Source organism: Leptonychotes weddellii, chromosome 8 (assembly GCF_054177405.1).
Source record: "Leptonychotes weddellii isolate Sample4059 chromosome 8, ASM5417740v2, whole genome shotgun sequence".
Lineage (NCBI taxonomy): Eukaryota > Metazoa > Chordata > Mammalia > Carnivora > Phocidae > Leptonychotes > Leptonychotes weddellii.
The window spans coordinates 40,573,223-40,580,780 of record NC_138376.1 but is presented as its reverse complement, the minus strand read 5'-3'; the positions used below and the strand labels follow the sequence as shown (position 1 = coordinate 40,580,780).

Below are 7,558 nucleotides of genomic sequence, written 5' to 3'. Positions count from 1 at the left end.
TTTTTAGGGGCGCCTGGGTGGCTCAGTTGGTTGAACGTCTGACTCTTGATTTCAGCTGAGGTCATGATCTTGGGGTTGTGCGATTGAGCCCCACTAGGGCTCCGTGCTCACTGGGGAGTCTGCTTGAGATTCTCTCTCTCTCTGCCCCTCCCCCTCCCTCACCCCTGCCCAGCTCTCTCTCTCTCTCTCTCAAATAAATAAATAAATCTTAAAAAAAAAAAGAAAGAACATGGTTTTTAAAGTGTGATCCAGTGAGTCTTGGGGGTACCCCAGACCCTTACAGGAGGTTTACAAAAATTAAAACTATTTTCATGAATGTACTAAGATGTTATTTACCTTTCTTTACTGTAAATCTCTCACAAGTATGCAGTGAGGTTACCTGACATCTGTGTGTACTGTAACAGATTGAATGCAGAAGCAGATACGAGATGTCCCACTGCTTTCTGTTAGGTTAGATTTTTTTTTTTTTTTTTAAGATTTTGTTTATTTATTTGCCAGAGAGAGAGATAGTGAGAGCAGGAACACAAGCAGGGGGAGTGGGAGAGGGAGAAGCAGGCTTCCTGCCGAGCAGGGAGCCTGATGTGGGACTCGATCCCAGGACTCTGGGATCATGACCTGAGCCAAAAGCAGACGCTCAACCGACTCAGCCACCCAGGCGTCCCATTAAGGGAAAGTTTTGACTAGTTTGATCTTCTATATAGACGATGAAAGCTTTCTCCATATAAGCAATAAGGCTGTCTTGCTTTTTTTTTTTTTTTAAGAGTTTACTTACTTATTTGCCAGAGAGAGCACATGCGAGAGAAAGAGAGAGAAAGAGTGTACAAGCAGGGGGAGTGGGAGAGGGAGAAGCAGACTCCCCACTGATCAAGGAACCCAGTGCGGGACTCAATTCCAGGACCCCAGGATCATGACCTGAGCTGAAGGCAGACGCTTAACCGACTGAGCCACCCAGGTGTCCCTGTTAGGTTAGATATTAGAGATTTGCAAAAAATGTTACTATGACTCATTCTATGAATTTTTGTTTTGAAGATAGTTATTTTTTATAAAAATGGCATTTATGTTAAAATGAAATGGGTTATTATACAGTGGCTAACGGAACATAATAAAATACTATATATAAAATATATAAACTAAATATTGATCCTTAAAAAAAGGATAGGCTTATTACTATTATTTTACATCAATTAATAAGTATTTCCAAAAATTTTCAGTTCTAATTTCTAATATGGTAAACATTGGCAGATATAACTACATAAACAAAAGCTTTTTGTGAGATTTTCATTATTTCTTTTTTTAATTTATTTTTTTAGTAATCTCTACACCCCATATGGCGCTCAAACTCATGACCCTGAGATCAAGACTCACATGCTCTTCTGACTGAGCCAGCCAGGGCCCCAAGATAATTATTTCTTTCTTCTTTTTTTTTTTTTAATTTATTTGAGAGATAGAGAGCACAAGTAGGGAGAGGGAGAGGGAGAAGCAGGCTCTTCGCTGAGCAGGGAGCTGGACGTGGGGCTCGATGCCACGACCCCAGGATCATGACCTGAGCCGAAGGCAGCCGCTTAACCGACTGAGCCACCCAGGTGCCCCCATACTCATTATTTCTTAACAGTGTAAAAATATAGATGCCTGAGTGGCTCAGTCAGTTAAGTGACTGCCTTTGGCTCCCAGGGTCCTGGGATCAAGTCCCACATTGGGCTCCTTGCTCAGCGGGGAGCCTGCTTCTCCCTCTGCCTGCCGCTCCCCCTGCTTGTGCGCACTCTCTGACAAATAAATAAAATCTTTAAAATATAAAAACATTTGAGAACTGCTGCTATAAAGCACTGTACAAATAGTAGATATTCTTACTTTGTATCACTGACTTAAAAAAGAAATACCATGATAAAAAGTTTGCACGTTTCTTATGGGAAATGTAGAAAATTACAAATAAATATAAAAAAGGAAATAAACATTATCAGTAGTCCCATAATACAAAGAACAATGGTTACCATTTTTGTTGCATTTTTCTCAGTATTTTATTTTTAAATTTGATTAATTGAGGTATTGTTAACACATGTTCCATTAGTTTCAGGTGTACAATCAGTATTCTTTCATTACAAATACCTAACCTGTGAGTCAGCTAGGCTTCAGAGTTTTGGTGGCAAGAGCTGAGGCTGTCACGTGCTGGCCTGCAGCCCCACCTGCAGACTCCCAGCTCCGCACAGTTCTCTCTGGGTGTGTTTTCTTCAAGGGATATCTCGTGTGTGCTCATCACTGAGTCTTCTCAGTTACTACATTCGTCCACCACGTTCTCCCTCTCCTCCTCTGCCCTCTTTGGGGATGAGCTGCTAGAGTGTCCACAGCCTGTTGCAGAGGGCTACCCCAGTTGCCCAGGCCTGCATCTCCGAATGGGCACAGCTGGGCCCTCCCACTGCCTGTGAGCAAGAGCTCTCAGGAGGCAGAGGTGGTGGGTGCTGGGTCAGCTTGCAGTCCTGGGTGCCCGAGAGTCTTGCTATGGTCGGGACCTCCCTCCTCCAGCAGCATTTCGACCTGTGGACATGGGTGGTGCACAGTTCTACTGAAAGTATCTCTTTGTCCTTATCATGTTACTACCTCCATTCCTGCCACCTGTCTAGTCCTAAGATAGGAGCCCATGAAGGGCTAAGGATGGGGCAGTTCACACTCTGAGTGCAGAATATCACCAGCAACAGCTCCCCCCACCCCGTGACCAAGGTTCAGTACTTTAGGACTTAGTACTTACAGCAGCAGCTTTCAAACTTTTGGGTCTGTTTTCACTCTTCAAAATCAATAAGAGCCTCCAACAGCTTTTGATTATGTGGTTATACCTACCAATATTTACTGTGTTAGGAATCAGAACTGAAAATAGTTTGAAATATTTATAAATCCATCTAAAATAGCAGTAACAACTTGTTCCATTTTAACATAGATCATAGTCCTGCCTTGATTGTTCTGTGACTTTTTTTTTAATCTGTGATTCTTTTCTTGTTAAGATTTTATTTATTTATTTGACAGAGAGAGCGAGCGAGCACAAGTAGGGGGAGCAGCAGGTGGGGAGAGGGAGAAACAGGCTCCCTGCTGAGCAGGGAGCCCCATGCGGGACTCGATCCCAGGACCGTGGGATCATGACCTGAGCTGAAGGCAGAAGTGCCCGTCTTTAGAAGGACAAATAAAAAGGAGGGTGGTTTATTTTGAAATCTGGGCAAAATTTAGGCTTACCTAGATGGAAGATGTGTTAGTAGATCTTTTTTTTTTTTAAGATTTTATTTATTTGAGAGAGAGAGAGAGCACAGAGGGAGAATGAGAGGGAGGAGCAGGCTCCCCGCTGAGCAGAGCCCAATGCGGGTCTCGATCCCAGGACTCAGAGATCATGACCTGAGCCAAAAGCAGACGCCTGACCGACTAAGCCACCCAGGCGCCCCGTGTCAGTAAGTCTTTAACAGGTGCAAGTTGAAGGACTCAATTCAAAGGAGTGAAAGTGTAAATGGTATTTGTGGATTGCATAATTCCAGAGGAGAGACTGGAGCTGGCCACAGGCTTGCCTGAATCTGGGTCTCCTTGCTCTCCCTTTGTCCATCTCTCTCTGCTTTTTGCTCCCTTGTTGGTTTCCTGGCTCAGATTCTATCCCACGACAGCAGCGATATGGCCATAGCAGCTCTGAGGCCAGGCTTACAATTTGGCAGCTGAAAGACACACCTCTGACTTGGGAAATTCCAGGGAAGGACTGTGTAGGTCAGACTGCGTCCCATGCCAGAAGGGACAGAAAGTTCTGATGGATGGCCTTGTGGGGGAGGGGAGGAAGGACAGCAGTTTCCTTAAAAATGGTGAAGTTAGGAGGCAGGAGGAAGTTGACACCAGAAAGAGCTGATGTGTCCGATGATTTACTCTATCACGAAGGGAATGCCTTTTAACATCACTGTTCTCTAGTTGAGAGATTGGTTACTTCATGATCTTATAAAGATTGAGTTACTTAACCCCTCTGTACCTCAGTTTCTCATGCTAATATAACTTAATAATGCTGTATTTCATGAGGTAGTTGTGAGGATTAACCCTGACTCACAATAAGGGTTAAATACATGGCTTAGTTCACGGGAGGGGGACCAGACAATGGGTGGATCTGGGGCCTGGAACATCTCTTGAGCTGAGGGAGGCACCGGGAGAATAGACAAGACTTATAGACACTGGAAAGTTCATCCATCTAGTGTAGAGAGGTGTCTGAAGTGCATGAATTAGAAACCACAGGTGGCAGTCACTCCAGGCAAGCACCTCAGCATTGAAGGTCTGGCATACTTGTTCTGAAGCAGAGCAGTATGATGCCACGCTCCCTGGAGCTCTCTAGACATTTGGAAATACAGGGGTAGGAGGTTATGGTTGACATTGTGACTTGGATGTGTTTCTGGCCTTTAGTGTCTGGGGAAACAATATGTTCATGGGACAGTCCTACACAGGGAAGAACTCCCCTTCCTAAAATGCCTAAAGCACCACCACTGATGTAAGAAACTAGAATGACCTCAGTAGGCAGGCCCCGGAGTGACAGGGAGTGCAAGAGCAGAGGGACTGAGAAATCCAAGCTTCGGTCATTGAGGTCAGTCAGCAAGCAATAGAGCCTCTGGGCTCCTGGCTTTTTTTTTTTTAAGATTTTATTTGTTTGAGGAAAACAGAGATTGTGAGTGAGTGTGTATGTGTGTGTATGTGTGTGTGTGCAAGCAGGGTTGGGGGTGGGGAGAGGCAGAAGGAGAGGGACAAGCAGACTCCTCCCCACTGAGCAGGGAGCCTGATTCCCCTGAGATCATGACCTGAACCCAAATGAAGAGTTGGACACTTAACTGACTGAGCCACCCAGGTGCCCCTGGGCACCTGGCTTTTAGGGCGGGATTCCTGTCTTCAGGAAGGAGGCAGAGATGGAAAAGAGCAATGCAGAGTTCTGAGTAAATAGGAGCAGAGACAAAGACTCCAGACACTGAACAGCCCTGGGCAGGTCATGCAGGACCATGGCCAGTAGGCTCGTCTGAGTTCTGCCCCAGCTCTGCCACCTACATGCTTGTGAGGTACTATGTCTTTTTTTTTTGGTGAGTTACTCTTTCTGTAAGCCTTGATTAACTCCTCAGTAAGAGAGTATACTAAGGACAGCATCCACCCCATAAGGCTGCTGTAAGGTTGGAGTTTTCAGCATGGCACCTGACACACTGTAAGTGTTCAGCCAAGGGAAGTGGCCCTGATTATTGTTGTCATCAGTAACAATGACGGAGATCCAATGAGGAGAATTTGGGTAAGAAGGTAGGATGCTGGCCTTATGAAAGCAGAAGTGCTGTTACCAATCTGGGACATAAGGTCACAGCTCAGAGTGTGGAGATAGCTCCTCAGTTCCTTCCTGTGTCAGAGTAGGGTTGGTGGTTGGGATGAAGAGGGATGTGATGTTGCAGCCGGGCCCCAGCAGATCATTGTGTGAGGAGAAGGGAAGTGGAAGATGGCAACTCCTTCAGGAAGGAACCAGCAGTTTAGCTGGGGAACTGGGACTAACACTCACGAATAGTTAAAGGAATAGCATGTACATGTACTCTTATAATTATGCAAAGTAGTATCTATGTTTGGTGATGTATGTAGGGGAAAACAAAAGTCTGAAAGGACGTGACCAAAATGTTCACGGTGGGAATCTCTAGGAGATGAGAATATGAATTTTTTTTTTAAATAAAGATTTTATTAATTTATTTTTCAGAGAGGGAGGGAGGAGCAGAGGGAGAGGGAGAAGCAGGCTCCCCGCTGAGCAAGGAGCCCAATGCGGGACTCAATCCCAGGACCCCGGGACCATGACCTGAGCCGAAGGCAGACACCTAACCAATTGAGCCACCCAGGTGTCCCAAGAACGCGAATTTTTAAAAAAGATTATGAATTCATTTTGTGATTAGAAAAAAATGTTAGTCCTGAGTGACCTAAGACAGCCTATAATTCAGTTAAGAGTTCTGGAATACCACAGAAATGAGAAATCACAGGTTCTAGACTAGTGCGGAAAGATCCATAAGGAGGTGGCATTTGGGGGATTCCTGACGGAGGGATAGGATTTAGACATGAATGGGAGAAGACACGCTAGAGAGGAGGCCTAAGTGAGTGGATAATCATGACGGGTGTGCCATGCCAGTTACCAACTTAATTCCTCTCATTCTTGGCCCTGCTTTGTGATTCTGGAGGCTGATGGGGCATCACGATGCACATCATGATGGTGAAAGACGTTTCCCTAGAGTATCTTCCCTCCAGCTTCATACCTTACCTTCCACACTCCTTCTAGACTGCTTCGGTTCCATGCATTAAGTTATCTTTGGCTTATTTAGTGTCTTTGTTCATCTTTTCCGCTACGAAACTTAATGCTTCATTTCTCCCTTAGATCTCCAGAGCCTATCAGACAGCCTGGAATATAGCATGTGGACTGAACTGACTTGTGAGGATGGTATTATTTGAGGGGATTGGAACACTTAGAATTAGTGGGGGCATCATTGGTAGGTGTAGAATAGCATTTTATAGTATTTCTGGTTTAGGAATGTTGGCCATCCAATATCTATTCCAGTAGGTTCCATCAGCATGGTATTTCTCTACCTCTGTCTGCCTCTCTATTCTCTCATACACAGGCAGGGGTATGTGGTAGGAGAATTAGAATCTACTATTAAATCAATCTGCTTTGGGCTAAACCTATGAAATTCTGAGCAGGAAAACACCTGTACTTCCTCATGAAGTTCTTTTTTCAATGTCCATTTCAGTTAAAATCCCCTCTTTTTTTTTTTTAAGATTTTATTTATTTATTTATTTGCGAGAGAGAGAGAGAGAGAGAGAGAGAGAGAAAGCAAGCATGAGCAGGGGGAGGGGCAGAGGGAGAGGGAGAAGCAGACTCCCCACTGAGCCGGGAGTCCGATGCGGGGCTCCATCCCAGGACCCTGGGATCATGACCTGAGCTGAAGGCAGACGCTTAACCGACTGAGCCACCCAGACGCCCCTAAAATCCCCTCTTAACATAAAGGAGGGGAAAGTTCAGAGGTGAACAATAGAATATCCCTCACATTGCTGGCATTCTGTGCTGGTTAAGTGACTCCTTGGATAACTCTCTCGCCTATCCCAAGCTGAGAGCATCTAGATTTTGATTGGACTTTTGCCAGAGCTCATTAGCATAGTGTACCTTGACCTGGATTAGGGAAATGCAGCTTCTGTGTAGAAAATGACCAGAACCTGCTGGGACCTGAACCAGAGATGAGATTTTTATGACACAGTATTGTCTGCATCTCCATAAGAAGTCAGAAGGTAAGGAAGCCAGAAATCCCCAGGAGAGGCCAGTGTAAGGAATATGCTAATAGTCACCCCATTCCTACAGGGTTTCAGTTCTACTGGGTTCTCTATAGAAATGATGAAATTTGAATACATTTTGGCCCAAGTTGCTTAAAAAAAAAAAAGGGAAGTCTTTACAAATTAAGTTTTTTGATTCTGGAGGAAAACTGAGTTGTTTATTTTCGAAGGGCTGCATACAGTCCTTCCTATGTTTTGTTCTTAACTTTCAGGAAATACTAAATTAACGTTTGTT

The 7,558-nt window shown here is 44.7% G+C and overlaps 1 protein-coding gene across 1 annotated transcript in view; it reads left to right on the top strand.

The window, feature by feature from the left end:
• Positions 1 to 7,206: 7,206 nt before the first annotated feature.
• GCM1 (glial cells missing transcription factor 1) overlaps positions 7,207 to 7,558 on the top strand; it is a 21,121-nt gene continuing 20,769 nt past the window's right edge. The window contains exon 1 of the mRNA XM_081828421.1: positions 7,207 to 7,281. The gene's annotated coding sequence lies outside the window, so the exon portion shown is untranslated. The remainder of the gene's footprint in view (positions 7,282 to 7,558) is intronic.